Genomic DNA, 15,154 nt, shown 5'->3' with positions numbered 1-15,154 from the left:
TAGATACAAAAAATCTTTCAGGCCACAGTGTCGCTTTTTCTGAATCAAGGCTTTTCGTAAGAGATCTCTGGACATATTTAGTTAGATTACAAAAAAAAAAAAAAGTAATTGGGTTGTTCACGCTTGCCTGGTTATCTGCTTATGGGGGCATATTTTTTATTCAGTTTACAACAAGAACATACACTACAGATAACCTGATAACCAGGCAAGTGTGAACGACCCAAATATTTATACATAAATATGTATGTATTTTCGTAAATGATTTGCTCACAAAGGAGTCATTGACCATTAATCAAATGCATATATACATACGTAAGTATATATGTATAGTAAAATCGCCAATTGCCATGGTTTATTAACATCTCGTTAAACGACTCTTATCAATGCTGTGTCATGAAATGGCAAACAAAAGAATCAAGACGGAAACAAAGGAATTACACAAGCAAACAAATTCACAAGAAACAATCACTGATAACTGATTTACATATCTGTATGTAAAAATGCATTTGCAAGCGATTAAAACACTCATGGGAATGAAAAAGGAAATGCCAGGCTGTCAAGCGAATGGGCAAGAAAGAGGTTAATTTGGTGTCACTCAAATCGAGAGCATGAGGAGTGAGTGTCTCAAAGGAGTCAAAGGGTAATGCAATTATTTGCAGCAACAGTGGGTATTTGTGCGTCTGTGCGCCTGCTGTTTTCAACCGACTTCCAAAAAAGGAGGAGGTTATCAGTTCGTCAGAATATATTTTTTTTATGTAGTATGTTACCGCATAACTTTTGACCACGTCAACCGATTTCGATAATTATTTTTGCATCGGAAAGGTAGTATCTCAGAGGTGGTACCATACTAATCTCGTTTAGATCAGTTCATTGCCTCATGAAAAAATTAACGGTACTCCTAAATTTTTATATGAGAATTGAAGTCGGTTTTGTTTTTTGCTTCAAAATTACTTGTTAATTACTTAATATCACTTTCCAGCAATGGAAATGGCCGTAAATTATTAAGTCAATGAAAGCAACGGCAAAAATAGATACAATAACAACGCCAGCTAATAACGGCGGCAGTAAAAGGCAAGTGTTTGAAAGTGTTTTTAAATCGAAAGCAAAGTTCACATAAAAGGCGACTGGTTGTGAAAAAGAATGGTTGTTGCGAAATGTGTGAAACAATACAAAACAAAAAAAAAACCAATGCCAAAAACAAAACGCACGGTGAGAGGAGGAAGAGAAATTAAAAATACTGAATCATACTCGTAGCATTAATGATTTTTCGGTTTGTTATAGAAAAAAAGAAAAAAAATCAACACACGCACACATGTATTCACATACCTAAATATTAGCTACATACCTGTCTGACCACTTTTTGGACATTCAAAAAGAAATCAAAAGTGTGCACCCTGCATGGACATGCACTTAAAATGTACGAACACTAAAAATTCAAAGTGTTTACTTTGTTAAACGTTTGCACATGCGCAAATAAACCAAAGCTAGATTTCTAAATACACTTATGTACATACATATGTACATACATTGCGCTCATACATTTTATACTAACTATACAGAAGGAAGCAGTTATGTATCCACTAATTCCATAGACAAGTGATAACTCACTCGCCACTTTGCCATATCGCCACACAGCGTCTTGAATAGGCACAGGCGCAGACGCACGCGCTTACAGGCTAGCGCACCGACTCACAGTGGTGCAAAAGTCTACAGCCCAAAATTTTTTATGGATTTAAAAATTTGTTTAGTTGAAAGATGATTATGTAAATTCTTAAGAGGTTTAAGAAAGTACTTTTTAAATTTATTTTGATTTTATAGTTCATAGTTTACAGACGAAATTTTTTTGCTTGACATCAAGGCGTTAATTCTTAAATTTCTTATACCTTTAGTAAATCCATACATCATTTTGCAGAATTTTTTCGTTGAAGGTGTTTCCCATTTTTTCGATAAAAATTTTCATTTTTTTTTTGTATGGAAGAAACTGCGTAAAAAAATTGTCAAAATTAACGTTAAGTCCAAGCTACTTAAACCGTGCACTCTATTATAAAAAATATTGGGCTACAAAACTACACACTCAAAAACATTCTGAAAGTTTTAGTTAAAAAGTTAAAATTTGTATGAAGATTTATTAAAGTTTCCTGAGTTTTGCACAAAGTTTAAAAATTATATTTTTATATCTTTTGTTGCATAAAAAATTTGTGGAAAAAACTAAAATAAAATTTGTTGCATATATTGTAAAAAATTCTCTGTGCCAATACTTTTCTACGGCAGTGTAAACAACTAAATATGTACATATAGAAAGGCAAGTTATAAAATTCAAAAAGCCGTCACTGACTAAAAATGCAAATAAAACTTTCTGATTGCTTATTGTTTTTATCGAATTACTTATAAGTTTCCACATCGCATAAATGGAAAATTTTCCCATTTAACAGGAAAAAAATTTGTCGTCTTCGTAAATACATATTGCGAAAACGTGTAATTTTAAAGAAAAATGAATTATCAACAAAACACAGAAAATTAAATTTCCTTTCATTTGATATACAGCTGGTTTTGATCGGTTAACGAATTCTTCAGATATAAGAAATTTTTATGGTCAGCTTTTTTTCTTTCATAAAAACCGTTAACTCTAACAAAAAATTAACTGTTTAAACCTCTTTAAAATGTAATTATCTTTGAATCAAAAAAAAAAAAATTGAAAATTCGTCAACAATTTTTGGGCTGTAGACCCTTTTGAGCACCCACTGTGCGACTGTCCGACGATAAGCGGGTGCGCGATAATGGCGCACAATTACGCTTTGATTGCGGAAGTCATTGTTTCATTGCCGTTTGTACTTGGCTGACTTGTAGTTGCTGTAGCTTTTGATACCAATGTTGTTGTTGCTAATGTTTTGGCTCAAAAGTTTCGCTAAGTCAGCTATCGCTTGCTGCTGGCCGCCTCAAAATCTTCTTTAATATTCACATAGTGTTTTTGCTATAGATTGATTGATTTTGTGTATAACAAATTACAACAACAACAACAGTAGCTGAAATGAATAGAGCAATAAAAAAGATTACAGCGCCTCTGTGTCTCGATTTAGTGTTTTTAACTTCCTACTTATTTAGATAATTTATTGAATAGAAATTGCGGTGGCAAACAAAGGCTTGGCAGAGTACACAAAACAAACTGAAAATAAAAGTTATTTTTGGAGTTAAAAAAAAAGCAAAAACAAAGACAAAATTGTACTGCTGCTTTTTTGAAAGCGCTGCTAGACTAGTACTTCCTCTCATATTGTGGGACAGGTTTTCCCCATGACTTTTTGGCAGTCAAATAAGGTTCGAAAATTGGTAATCTGAAGATTTCTTGATTTTTTATTTTTGATAGATACTTATTTTTATTATTCTCTCTAAAAAAAGAAACGGTTGTTCTAATTTTTCCAGTTTCCTTACAGATATTATTGTGAAAGGTAGTTTGCAGTTTAGGCGCTCCTCCGAATAGAAAGTTTCCTGTTTCTGACAAAGAGTTTAATAGAGCAAGCGCAAAGGGGTTCCAAACCTCAAGGGTAAGATATAGTTTTCTTATTCCTTTAATTATTTATTGTTTTTGTACTGAAAAATATGTAAAACCATACTTTAAATTTAATGCTTTTTATAGAAATAAAATTCGGACCAATTTGAGAAACCGTAAATTCTACTCTTCGGTCTATTATCGGAGCACTCCCAAACACTCCGTATGGGTTATCTTTGGATGATTTAAGGAGTCTTTTTCAAAAATTCATAGGCGAATAACTAGAAGAGTCCGCACGGAGTCTTTGCGGATTATCTGAGTGAGCTTTCTAAAACGCCGAAATCAATCATTTCAGGAACCCTACAGGCACAATTTTTTATATGTATATATTTAGAAGGTACTTTTCTGCGACGGATATGCCCCTTTGGGACTCTTTTCGGAGCGTCCTTATGCGTGATTCTCGCTCAACAGAGGTAGTCCTAATTATGCAACTTGCGGCTTGGAAACAGGCGCTATGCCTTACTAGCCGGAAATGCATTATTCAGCGCTGGTCAATAAAGTACCTGCCAACTTCGATGTTTTGCTTGGTGCGGGTTTTGCTATGAAGGAAATGACGGAATTCTTAACCACTTCATGACAAAGGCTGACATTTGTTTAAGACAAGTTCTGTCCTTTCAGAAGCGAAGTATCTGGGTGTTTTGTTATACAACCAAACGAGCAGGAAGACACAAATCGAGAGACGCACAGAAAGAGCTTATTCATATAGCCGATTAATAATAAATTATGGCGCGTTATTATGATGGTCAATATCGGATAAGCAATACAATATCTTAAAAGTAAGCAGCAATCAACAAGGCAATAATGTCCAATTACACGAAATAGCAAAGAACTCTATAATCAGTATCAAAGAATTAGGCTCTTGGAGGACGAAGTAACTCGGAAACTGGAAGGCTTTTAGAATGAGGAAAACAATAAGACTGCATATGTATGTACCTCTTACGCTAGATTAAAAAAAAAACTTTCAGGGGAAGTTTCTAAGCGGGTTGTAAATGTAATACAGACAGGCAAGTCGCGGAGAATTCTGTAGTCTACGTTGATGGGTAAAAAATGGAAGGCGCTGTGGTTATGTCTCTCTCTCTCTTTCTCTCTTCGTTCCTAATACCTAACTTTGCTAACATCTTTCAAGCGAAAGTTCTGGAGATTGAGAGGGCCTGTTGAGCATTGCAAAGAACCTATTAAGGACTCAAAAAGCAGATATTTTCTCAGACAGCCAAGCAGGACTTTTGGTGCTGTAATCACCAATCGCTTTTTTTTAATTTTTCGTCACATGATATATTAGGTTCGTTCCCGTACGCAACGCGAGATCCCGCGGGTGTCCAAACTAGCCCAGAAATCATTTCCGTACTCAACAAAATGGGTAATAGAGAGCGAAAATTGGAACGTATTGGATCCTAAGTGTCTTCTTCTTCCTGCCCGAAAGAAAGAGTCAAAGTGCATACCAGCTGTTTTGTGTTTACATGTTGCCTGCATTTACTTCGTGCTTTTAAGGAATAGTGAATGTATTTTCAATCTTCATATACTTAAAATCAAATTTGTGAAACAAAAATGTAATTTCCAAGAGTTTGCGTTTAAGTGGCAAAAACAAAAACAACGCGAATCAGCTGTTTCTCAGATTGTGGGCACGAAATATGGTTTTTTGCGTTCCCGTACTTCTGCATTATGTTTCATTTTTGAGAGCCAACTTTTCGATTATTCCCTAATTACCGGATCCGGTCCGGATTGTTAGGGAAAGAGGCTATTAATTTAATATTCTTGGCTCCAGGAGACAATTAGTTTTGTTCCAAAGTTCATCCCGTTCTAATACTTAGCCATCAGTTCTTACCCCCTAACGAACCACCATAATACTAGTAAATTCAAGCCAGGCAAAAGCCTTAAACCATTAAAAAAAAGAGTTTATTATTATTAACGTAGGTGTCACCGAAAAATGTGAAAGGGAGACCCCTACGTTCGGCCAAATTTGTTTTTCGAAGTTGCCTTGAAGAAAAAAATGTGTAGACTTGTTAAATACATAAATACTATATAGAATAACAGAAATTATTACGGTCCGCGGCTCTAATGGTGAACACGAGTTTAAAATGTGTCTACCTTACAGCATCCAATGTCATTGCTTCGATCTTGCGTACAGTAAGGAATGATCATCCGCTGCCTTTGCGAATGTCCCACCTTTGCCGCGAAGCACATTTATACCGTAAACCGGCTTGCAACTCCGTATCTCCGAGTGTTCCATAAAGAACACAGTAAAAATGCAACAAAGAAAAATTATGTGCTTATGAGTCACAATTAACAGTTATCGTTATGAACACTACACAACATAAAAGAAGGATTGGCGGCCAACTCAAAATAAACTTTGTCCACAAAAGAAAAATAACTAGTTAAGTACGCCAATAAAAGATGAAAACATTTCGAGTTGCCCCTCAATGAATTTGAAGAGGTCACAAAGCTAAAGATCGTTAAAATAGTTCTAGAAAAATGCATTCATAAAACTATAATCGGCACGCAAACACTCACACAAGCTTAAATATGTATGTATGTCTGTAAGGACGTATGTATGTTTCTGTGTGGGCTTGCAATGTGAGTGCCCAATATTTTTTAATAAATCGTCACACAGCAATAGCTACGAGCGGAAGCTGGGCCACTCAATTAGTGGTAACAGGATTTTCAGGTTAACATTGGCCGCTCTTGCCGTCTTCCAACTATGTACATATGTACATACATCACTTCACATTTGCCAAAGCCGTTACGACAACAACGAAACAAATTTTGCTGCTGCTGCTGCTGCTGTAATGATAGAGTAGCCAGCAGCTGTTTTTATTTTCATTTTATTAATACATATTTTTTTTTAAGTTTTCATTTGTGATTGCTTATTCATTTTCCTACTTTTCTATGGGTTTGTCGGTCTACGGTTGGAATACTTAGTTTTTTCTTTTTGTTTATTTGCTTTCTTTCTTCGCTTCCAAGTGGCACTTTCCAATGATTATTTTTGGTTTTGTTATTTTTTTGTTGTACAATAGTCATAGTTTTTGGTATAACTAGATGCGTGCGAGTGTGTGTGTATTAGGGTGGTCCAAATTGCATTTGAAAAAGTAATGTCGGAATTATGAATATGCTCTCACCCCTAGGAATGTTCTATACCGAAAAAATATATCTGTATTTTTTTCGTAGAAATGGTATCGAATTCTTGAAAATCAATATTTTTCAATCGGGAAAATTTGTCTCTCTTCAGGGGATTCTCAATAATAATACTAAATTATTTATTTAACCATATTTCATAGTAACTTTATTTTATAGGTCCGCCTAAACGCCAAGAAAATGCAATGGGGGGATAAATAAAAAATCTTTAGTATTAAAAAATTGTTAAATAAACAATTTAATATTGTTGTTGGAAGTCCCCTTGAGATAAGCAGAGTTTTCCGGTCCATACCATTACTACGAAAAGTTGTTCTTTTAATATATAAATAATAGATAAAAATATATATTCTTTTCGATTAAAAAAAAAAATAGGGGTACATTTTTTTCGATATAGACAATCCTAGGGGGTGAGTGCATTAACATTCCGACATTACCTATTTTGGACCACCCTAGTGTGTACGAATGCAGGTGAAAAGTGGTGGCTAGGAAGAAGAATGCTTGGCATTTGCCTGTCGATCGGCTGACAACAGGTAGCCAGCCAGCCATTTCGTTCGTCAGTTAGGAAGCCAATTTGAAGTAGTAGGCCGATATGCAAGTGAAAAATTGCTATATGCAGATACACAGATGAAATATATACATATATGTATATGCATTCGTACGTACATATGTATGTATGTGTAGTTTTGTATGTATGCATATGCCTGGTTGCACACATGCGCATAGAGTTTCGCAGATGGTTGAGTATGGCCATGCATTGAGCAACAGGTGGTCAGCCAATTGCGAAAAATAAAAATATAAAAATAACTAAAAAAAGCATAAAAATAGCAAAAGTCGGAATTTGGCTTTAATGCTAGCTGCGCTGAACGAAGCTGAACTTGACGATCTGTTCAAAAGTTCATATGCATATGTGTTTATAGTAGATTTTTATGGTCACACGCATACACTTTTATACCTATAGAAAATTCACATCACTTCACCACCGGTTACAAAAAAATACTGAATTTTTTATTCTGCAATTTTGGTCTCACAAAGCCGCTTCTACTCAAAATGTCTCTTTGGTGTTTTTGTTCACATTTGTCCGCAGTCATTTAAGCTGAGTCAAAGGTTGCTGTTTTTAATGCAGTACACAAATTTCGTGGTGAAACGGGGAAAAGCCTATTTTTAATTGAACTAAAACTACTTTTTTCTGCAGCAAACGAGGAGTTTAAGAAAACTCTTTTGCCTCTGACTAAATAACACCACCCTCTACCTCGCCTTAACGACGACTCTCACCGCCTAAGTTATGTCGTAGACATTTGATTCCCGCAGCTACAACAACAGCTTAGCACACAATTCAATATTAATGTCTACAAAACAGCACAATGCTCCATGTATTACAACAAAATTACAGGTTCAAGACGGCAATAGAGCAAACTAACGAACGAATGAACACGTCTTACTCACCACACGTTTAGCCGCGAACTAAAACTCAACAATGTAGACCTGCAAGTGAACCAGACAAAGGCAACAAGCGCCGAACACCAAGCAGAGGCAGTGACTATATGCGTCTTTCAAGCTGAGCTTCAACCGATTACTGTTTGGCATCCAATGCTGATTTGGTGGCCACATAAAGTAATCCACCACTGGCAGCGAGAGCGCAATTTTTCACAAGCCTGCACTCATACATGCACAATTATCCACACACATGCATATCCGCACAGAGTATGTGTATGTAAAAAATATAATGAAAGCATGTAAAAAAAGTACGGCTGTCAGGCCGATCAAACAAGTAAGCGAGCAAGTAAGCAAGCTCAACAAATGAGCAAATCAAGCGGCGATCGACCGTCCGCCCAACGCACCAACGCACCAATCAACCAATCGACTAAGCGTTCAAACGTTCAAGTGACCAAGCGACCGATCGACTAAACCAGTACTTGTACAACAAAAATAATAATACTAACAACAAAGGCTAAATCAGATCAGAAATAGCAAATCATAGCAAAAGCAGTAAACTAAGTATTAGCTCTACACACAAGCAACGGCGGTAATAATATTTGAAAAGAAAAAACAACAACATAAAAGTCAGCAATAACTATTGTTGTAATCATTTGGTTTGCTCACTTGTTGCATGAATAGCGTTACCAGATGCATAAAGGGGAAAATAAGCAACCGGATCCGGGAATTTATCACTGGCATAAATTATTCAAAGCATAAACCATAACGTCAGCCTGGAAATCAGACGACGAGTAACTCTCAAGCAGGTAATACTTTGCGCTCGGTAGGCAATTGAAAAGCAGAGCCCTCTCTCGACGAACAAAAACATGGATGACAAGGCTTTCGGGGCCTTTTGAGAGAACCATTCTAGGCAAGATCTATGGTCCTATTTTGCCAAAATATTTCTAAAGAACAGTTTACCCGGCACGTATCGATCTTTCAAATAAGTGCTTTTTCGGAGTTTTCAGAAACAGCGATTGAAGCGACCGTTTCGTGAGTGAGGCTATAAAGCAGAAATCTTTATTGAGAAGCAATGAACCCATACTAGGAAGCCCTACTCACTTTATTCGATTCTACACTGACGGATATTAATTGGAGAACAAGGATATATAACTTGAACTTCAAAAGTCATTCCGCCTACCGGACTTGCGGCTAAAATGTATGCTGCTGAGTGCCGCACATAGTATAATTTACATTCTCTCAGAAAGTCAGGCAGCTCTAAAAGCGTTAAGCTTTATCATAATTAATTTGAAAACTTAACGGGATGGCAAAATAGTTTTTGGTTTACCTGATACATAGGTGCTGGGAGATAACAGGCATTGAGATGGCGGGCGAGCTTGCTCGGAAGAGCGCCACGAAAAAATTCAAGGGAGCAGAATATGGCTTGAAAGTTATCAAAAGAACTCGTAACGCTGAGTGGCGAGGAATTTTATTTGGTCATGGGACAGCTGAATATGACTCCTTCAGGCCCTAGAAAAACGCGAAAGAGCTGCAATACGTAAGGTATTTACTATGCGAATCTCAGTAACTTTGGAGAAGGTTCATGGGTCTTGAAATCTTTGGGAACTGAGTGATCTAGCGGAGATAAAGATAGGGCGATTGCCCCAATTCATCAACTTCACATAGATAAGGAGGTTTAAGGATCCAAAATGATACCTATTGACGTGAAACTTGATGACGGTAATACCAGAGCGGGGAAAGCAAGTACCTTTGATCCAACAGTCGGAAAATTCGGCTTCCATAGCGAAATACAGCACAAAAGCATTTTAAAAGCTAGGTATCTATGTCCGCATCGAAAAACAAGAGACCAAATCGATCATGTTAAGACACACTTCCAGTGTTTATGCGCGGGAAAGACCAGGTAGACAAAGCCTGGCATAATGTAATATTTTTAATTGCCGCCAGTTATCAAGAAGCACAAACGAATGATGTGATATGTTTTACGAGGAAGAAGAATACTATCTCTAAGTGAGAAACCATCATGGGAAGCACCTTTCTAAAGCAGGGCGGAACTTCCCGATGAGCTAAAAAAGATTAATTAATTCGCTAGGTGGCGCAGAAGTCGAGATTTTTTGAAAACACGATTTTGTTAAAATTTGGAATGTATGTATATCGCCGGCATGGAAAGAAATAGCTCCACAAAATAATTGTGTCGATAGGTGGCGCAACAGTCTAGATATTTGGAAAACCCGTATTTACGACGTTAAGCCAAAACTTAAGAGTTTAAAATCTACAGGTTCTTAAGTCTCTTACATTAAGTTAAGTTTTCACTAATCACCAACACAGTTTCTTATATAACAGGTTTGTCAATATATTAAGTTAAGTTAACTGAGCTCTTGGGTTCCAAGTGATACAAGATTCTATTAAAGTCTGATGCAACATCCCTAGTCAAGTTTTGTTTGGAGATAAACCTGTTTCGGCATTGTGCCATCTTAGTGCTATTTTCCGTTCCGTGATTTTTTGATTTTTGTTTAGTTTTTGTTATTGTGAAAGAGCATCTGTGAAGTACGAAACGTAAGTAAGAACGAAAGCTTGTTCAAATGAAAAAATTTCCTAATAAAAATTTAACGCCAAATCATGTTTTTTAGTTTGAAACGAACACGATATGGTTTATTTTTTTTTCAGTGTAACATCGAAACAAAATACCTAAATCTAGTGGTTTTCTGTGCCTTGCTCACTTTTTCGCCATCTGGCAACGCGCTCCTTTGCGTTTTGCACTCAGCAGCGACGCCATCATTGTGATTTTCTCTTTACTAAAATAGCAAAATAAGAAGGTTTTCAACAACGGTGATGAGGATGATTTCAGCATCAAAATAGTCCGTAGTGTAAAATGAAAATTTTGCGCAATTAATTGTTTAATAAAAAGCTTTCTACGTACATAGGTAAGTATTTGAGATATGTACATATGCACATACACACACATAGATAGGCTTTTATAACTACGCTAAACACTTTCATTTGCACAGCGGCAACGGAAGGCAAAAATTTGCAAATTAAATATCAAATATCGTTTACTGTTACTTTTAATTTGTACTCGCTTGTTTTTTGTTGTTATTGCTGCTGGTTTTATTTACAATATTGCAAATATAGGTATCTGTGTACATACATACATATGTATATATTAGGGTGAATCACTTTCCATCCAAAAGAAAATATCGGTACTGTTTTTCATCGGAATTATAAAGTATCTTACATTTCAGAAAAATATTAAGATTTACGTGAGGTAGATCGATATAAACACACCTCCGCTTTTTTTAATAAAAAAAATTTGTTTAAAAATGGGTCTGCATAAAAATGTTTAAGAATTTTTTCAACGCATTTTTTGAAATCATTTCGAAACCGGTCCAGCTCACGTAAATCTTAATACGTTTTCGAAAAATTTTGACAAAAGTCTTTCAGCTTTCAACAGAGTGTATGTAAATGGAAATCTTTGTTAGTTTCCGTCAATTTGAATATAAAATTTAAGAAATTCGTGAAATTGGCTGTTAAAATATAATACATTTTATAATTCCGGTGTAAAGCAGCATTTTTTTTTGTGATGCACCCTAATGTATACATGTGAATGCACATACCTTATTGTACTAGGTGTTTTAACCACAAATATAACGTATATTATTGTTGTTGCTTTCTTGTTATTGCTAGCCACTTTTGTGAGTGTTGCGCTGACGATGTTTTAGCAATGTTTCGACAAAGATCGTACAGACCTTGTGTCGTTTTTTGTTAAGTCTTTTTCTGGGTTGTTTGTTTGAAAATTTCCAGTGAATTTTGCGTTGTTGTTTAATGCACATTTTTGCGTTATGTTTTTTTTTTTTTTAATATACATATACATATCTACTTTTCGTTGTATGAGTGTGAAATTGTTATGGCTGGCGCTGCTTTTATTGGTAATTGACTACAAAACCTGTTTTCGTGTTAAAGCCGCAAATTCGTTCTAAATTTTCACTTCGCAAATTTATTTGCTTTTATTTTTAGTAATCCTACAATTACCTTTTTTTTAGAAAATTTGTTTTTTTGGTCTAATTTCACGAGTTCGCTAGCGAAGCATACACACCTTTCGAATCGCAGCAATCAATACAGCGCTTTTCGTTGCTCAAATTTTTGCATATGTATGTACGTACTGCCTTTTACCTACAATTTACTTTTCGAACTGGGGATTTTCAATAATTTTATGCGCAATTATTCGCAATGAAAACAAGAATTTCTACGCTCCCCGTTTTTTAAATGTAGTTGAAACTTTTTTTTTTTTTATTTCACGCCAGCATTAAATTGCAAATTACGGCACAACCAAATTTTCAATAGTCTCCCAACAACATACGTTGGAGAAGACAAAGCTTGGTCGAGGTATTGGAGACCAGCGCGGCGAGGATGGCAAGCTCCCAATATACTAGTATATATGTAATAGCGAATATAACAAGCGCGGGTCCAACGACGAGCAAGCAACAACACGACCAGTTTCGGAGCACTTTGACCAAATACTGAAATGCTGCTTGAACGTTGGGCCGGCAGATGGGATCGTTTGGGAAGGTTTTGGATTTGACTGAGACGAAAATAGCAGTTAGTAGTCAGCAGCAGCGAAAAGAGCGCACGAAAAGCGCACCAGCGAAACCGACGAACCAGGAGGCAAGCTATTCAAGTCGCGAGTCACCACAATGCGGCTGCAAACAAGCAGATGCCCGATCGAGCTCCATATGCAGAGCAAAATAATACACCACGCTTGAGTATGAGGTTTCAGAGAGTATGCGAACACACACCACACCAAAATAGCTCCACCACACATAGCCGAAATAGCAACAATGGAGCATTTAACTTACCATGATCGTCGAACGCTTTGGAGCAATTTATGCATACTTATTTAGAAAAGTTTGGAAAATATTTTGTTTTTCCGCAGTTAATTTCATTACTCTTTTTCTCGTTTTTGGTCTTTTGTGAAAAGTTTGCGCTAACGGCGGAGGTTTCGACAACGTTGGAGACCGTAACTTGGGTACTTGGTACCGAAAAATTTAGCGACTAGCGCACTGTCTTCATAGGCACAACAACGACTATGCTCACTGGCACTCAACTGCTGATCTCACTTTTTTCGGTTGAGCGCGCTGACTGCGCTTACGACGACTCAGTCAGTTGGTTAGCATTTTGACTTGAATGAGTGCTGGAAGCTTACTTTTTTCTTAGAGACTTAAGTAGTTTATTGCTGTTGTAAAATGCAAAGGAGTATATGTATGTAGATAATAGAAGTAAGTAAGCATTAGAGCGCGATAGTGAGAAAAGAGAAAGGGGCGGCCAACAACAAAGCACAGCCGCGGGTGGACGGTGCAAGTGGGTGTAGAAGAAGCAAAAAAAAGTGTACACAAGGCAAGAAATATATGTACATGTAAATGCCTTTGTTCAAATATGTCCCATTTGGCTATACATATCCACAACGCCTGAACGATGTCATGACGCCCCCAAAAAGAGTGCTCGCTTGCTTACCGACATGCGTACCATGCACAAAGCTGATAAGCGGTCCCACTTATTGGGAGTAAGTAACAACAATAACAAAACAATGGAGTCTACAATTATCATGAACCAGTTGCATGGCTTGTCTAAGTGACTGACTGACTGGCTGGCTGGCTGGCTGGCTGCATGATTGACTGAAGGCGCATGCAGTCGTCGAGAAATTACGCAGTTCTCAGCCACTAGACATAATGGGTTTTAGCGAAATACGATTTATATATACATACATACATACATAGATTTTCGATAAATACTTTTATGAAAAACAGGTTTTAAGCGTTGGTTTCTACAAATTGATTTCTTCAATGAAATTTAGAAATCAGTCTGTAAATTCAAAGGGGCTAGTTCAAATACTCAAACACTCAGGCTGTTGGAGAGCGCAGCAGTACGATCATAGCCGAATTCTCGACAAGCTTAGGTAATCAGGTAATTCAGGAGAAGTCTCCTTCTATGTAGTCGGAATCGGAGTAGTGGCAGGATGGTCGAGGAAAGTTCTACTGACGTCAATGCGGACGGGTCCAAAATGGACTTCGGTGTGGGTGCGGATGTGTTCTCTGAGACGGTGGATGTCTTCTCCCACTCGTCGACTACCGAAATTTCTGAACTAAAGATGAAAATTAAAGTAAAAAGCATTCAGAACTTTTTCACATGGAAGAAAAGTTCTGGGCTAGAACCATGAATCCCGCTGAAGTGCTGGAAATGGAGAGGGCAAAGAATTAGAAAGATACTGCGAATGTTTACGAAAATCATACATTTTTGCAGATAGCCACGCGGCCCTTCTGATACTAGCCTCATCGGCAACAAAGTCTAAAATAATTCTTATTCGGGTTAGCGGCGATAAAAGTAGAGGACTGATGAATTGGCTAAGACCATTACTAACATAAATTGATTAAATAATCGAAAAATCCAAGTGATTTCACGAAACTGTCGAATTATGAAAGCCAATAATATTAGGGAACCCAGAGGAAACATACCAAAATGGTGTTATCCACTCTAATTGGATCCTTAGCGAGTGCTCAGGCGGCACTTCTACCAACCAACCAACATCTAAAAGAAATATGTACATATAAAAAAAAAAACTACGTCATTCGTTAGTTGAAAATAGCTAGGCGAGCAGACATTGTGTTTTGGTACTTTTTTGTCCAGGTCCTTTAACTAACCTTTACGGTCACGGTACTTAGCATTGCGCCGGGAGGACTTCTGATGCCGCTCAACGAGACACGACATCTTGCTCAGCAAGCAGTTCTTGTTGGATTGCTGCCAGCACCTAACCATAAATCGATTCCAAAAGGCTCGAAAAACGGTTCCGGATGAACCGAAAAATGGCCTAAAAAACCCAAAAATCAGAATGCACACAAAGTGCATCATCTTCGTAAGTAAGTTTTTAAAAGTAGCTATTCGTCAATAGAATGCTGGCAAGTGCTTAAGAAGTTAGCTGCTAAATTTTCTATCCCCTTAGTGTGGGTGGTGCCAGGTCATAGAGACATACAATGTAATTGCATATCAGATGAATTTGCG

General features: G+C 36.9%; 1 protein-coding gene across 3 annotated transcripts in view; it reads right to left on the bottom strand.

Moving 5' to 3' along the window:
* Window positions 1-12,775, bottom strand: part of ced-6 (PTB domain-containing adapter protein ced-6) — a 30,323-nt gene extending 17,548 nt beyond the window's left edge. The window contains exon 1 of one of the 3 annotated variants that reach the window (XM_017632254.1): window positions 12,198-12,775. The gene's annotated coding sequence lies outside the window, so the exon portion shown is untranslated. Of the gene's footprint in view, window positions 1-7,945; window positions 8,225-12,197 lie in introns of those variants that run through there. The other 2 variants (XM_017632270.1, XM_017632263.1) reach the window with 2 other exon arrangements.
* Window positions 12,776-15,154: the final 2,379 nt, after the last annotated feature.

This window comes from Rhagoletis zephyria, unplaced genomic scaffold (genome assembly GCF_001687245.7).
Source record: "Rhagoletis zephyria isolate East Lansing unplaced genomic scaffold, Rhagoletis_zephyria_1.1 Rzeph_scaffold_00096, whole genome shotgun sequence".
Taxonomy (NCBI): domain Eukaryota; kingdom Metazoa; phylum Arthropoda; class Insecta; order Diptera; family Tephritidae; genus Rhagoletis; species Rhagoletis zephyria.
This window is presented reverse-complemented; position numbering and strand designations above follow the sequence as displayed.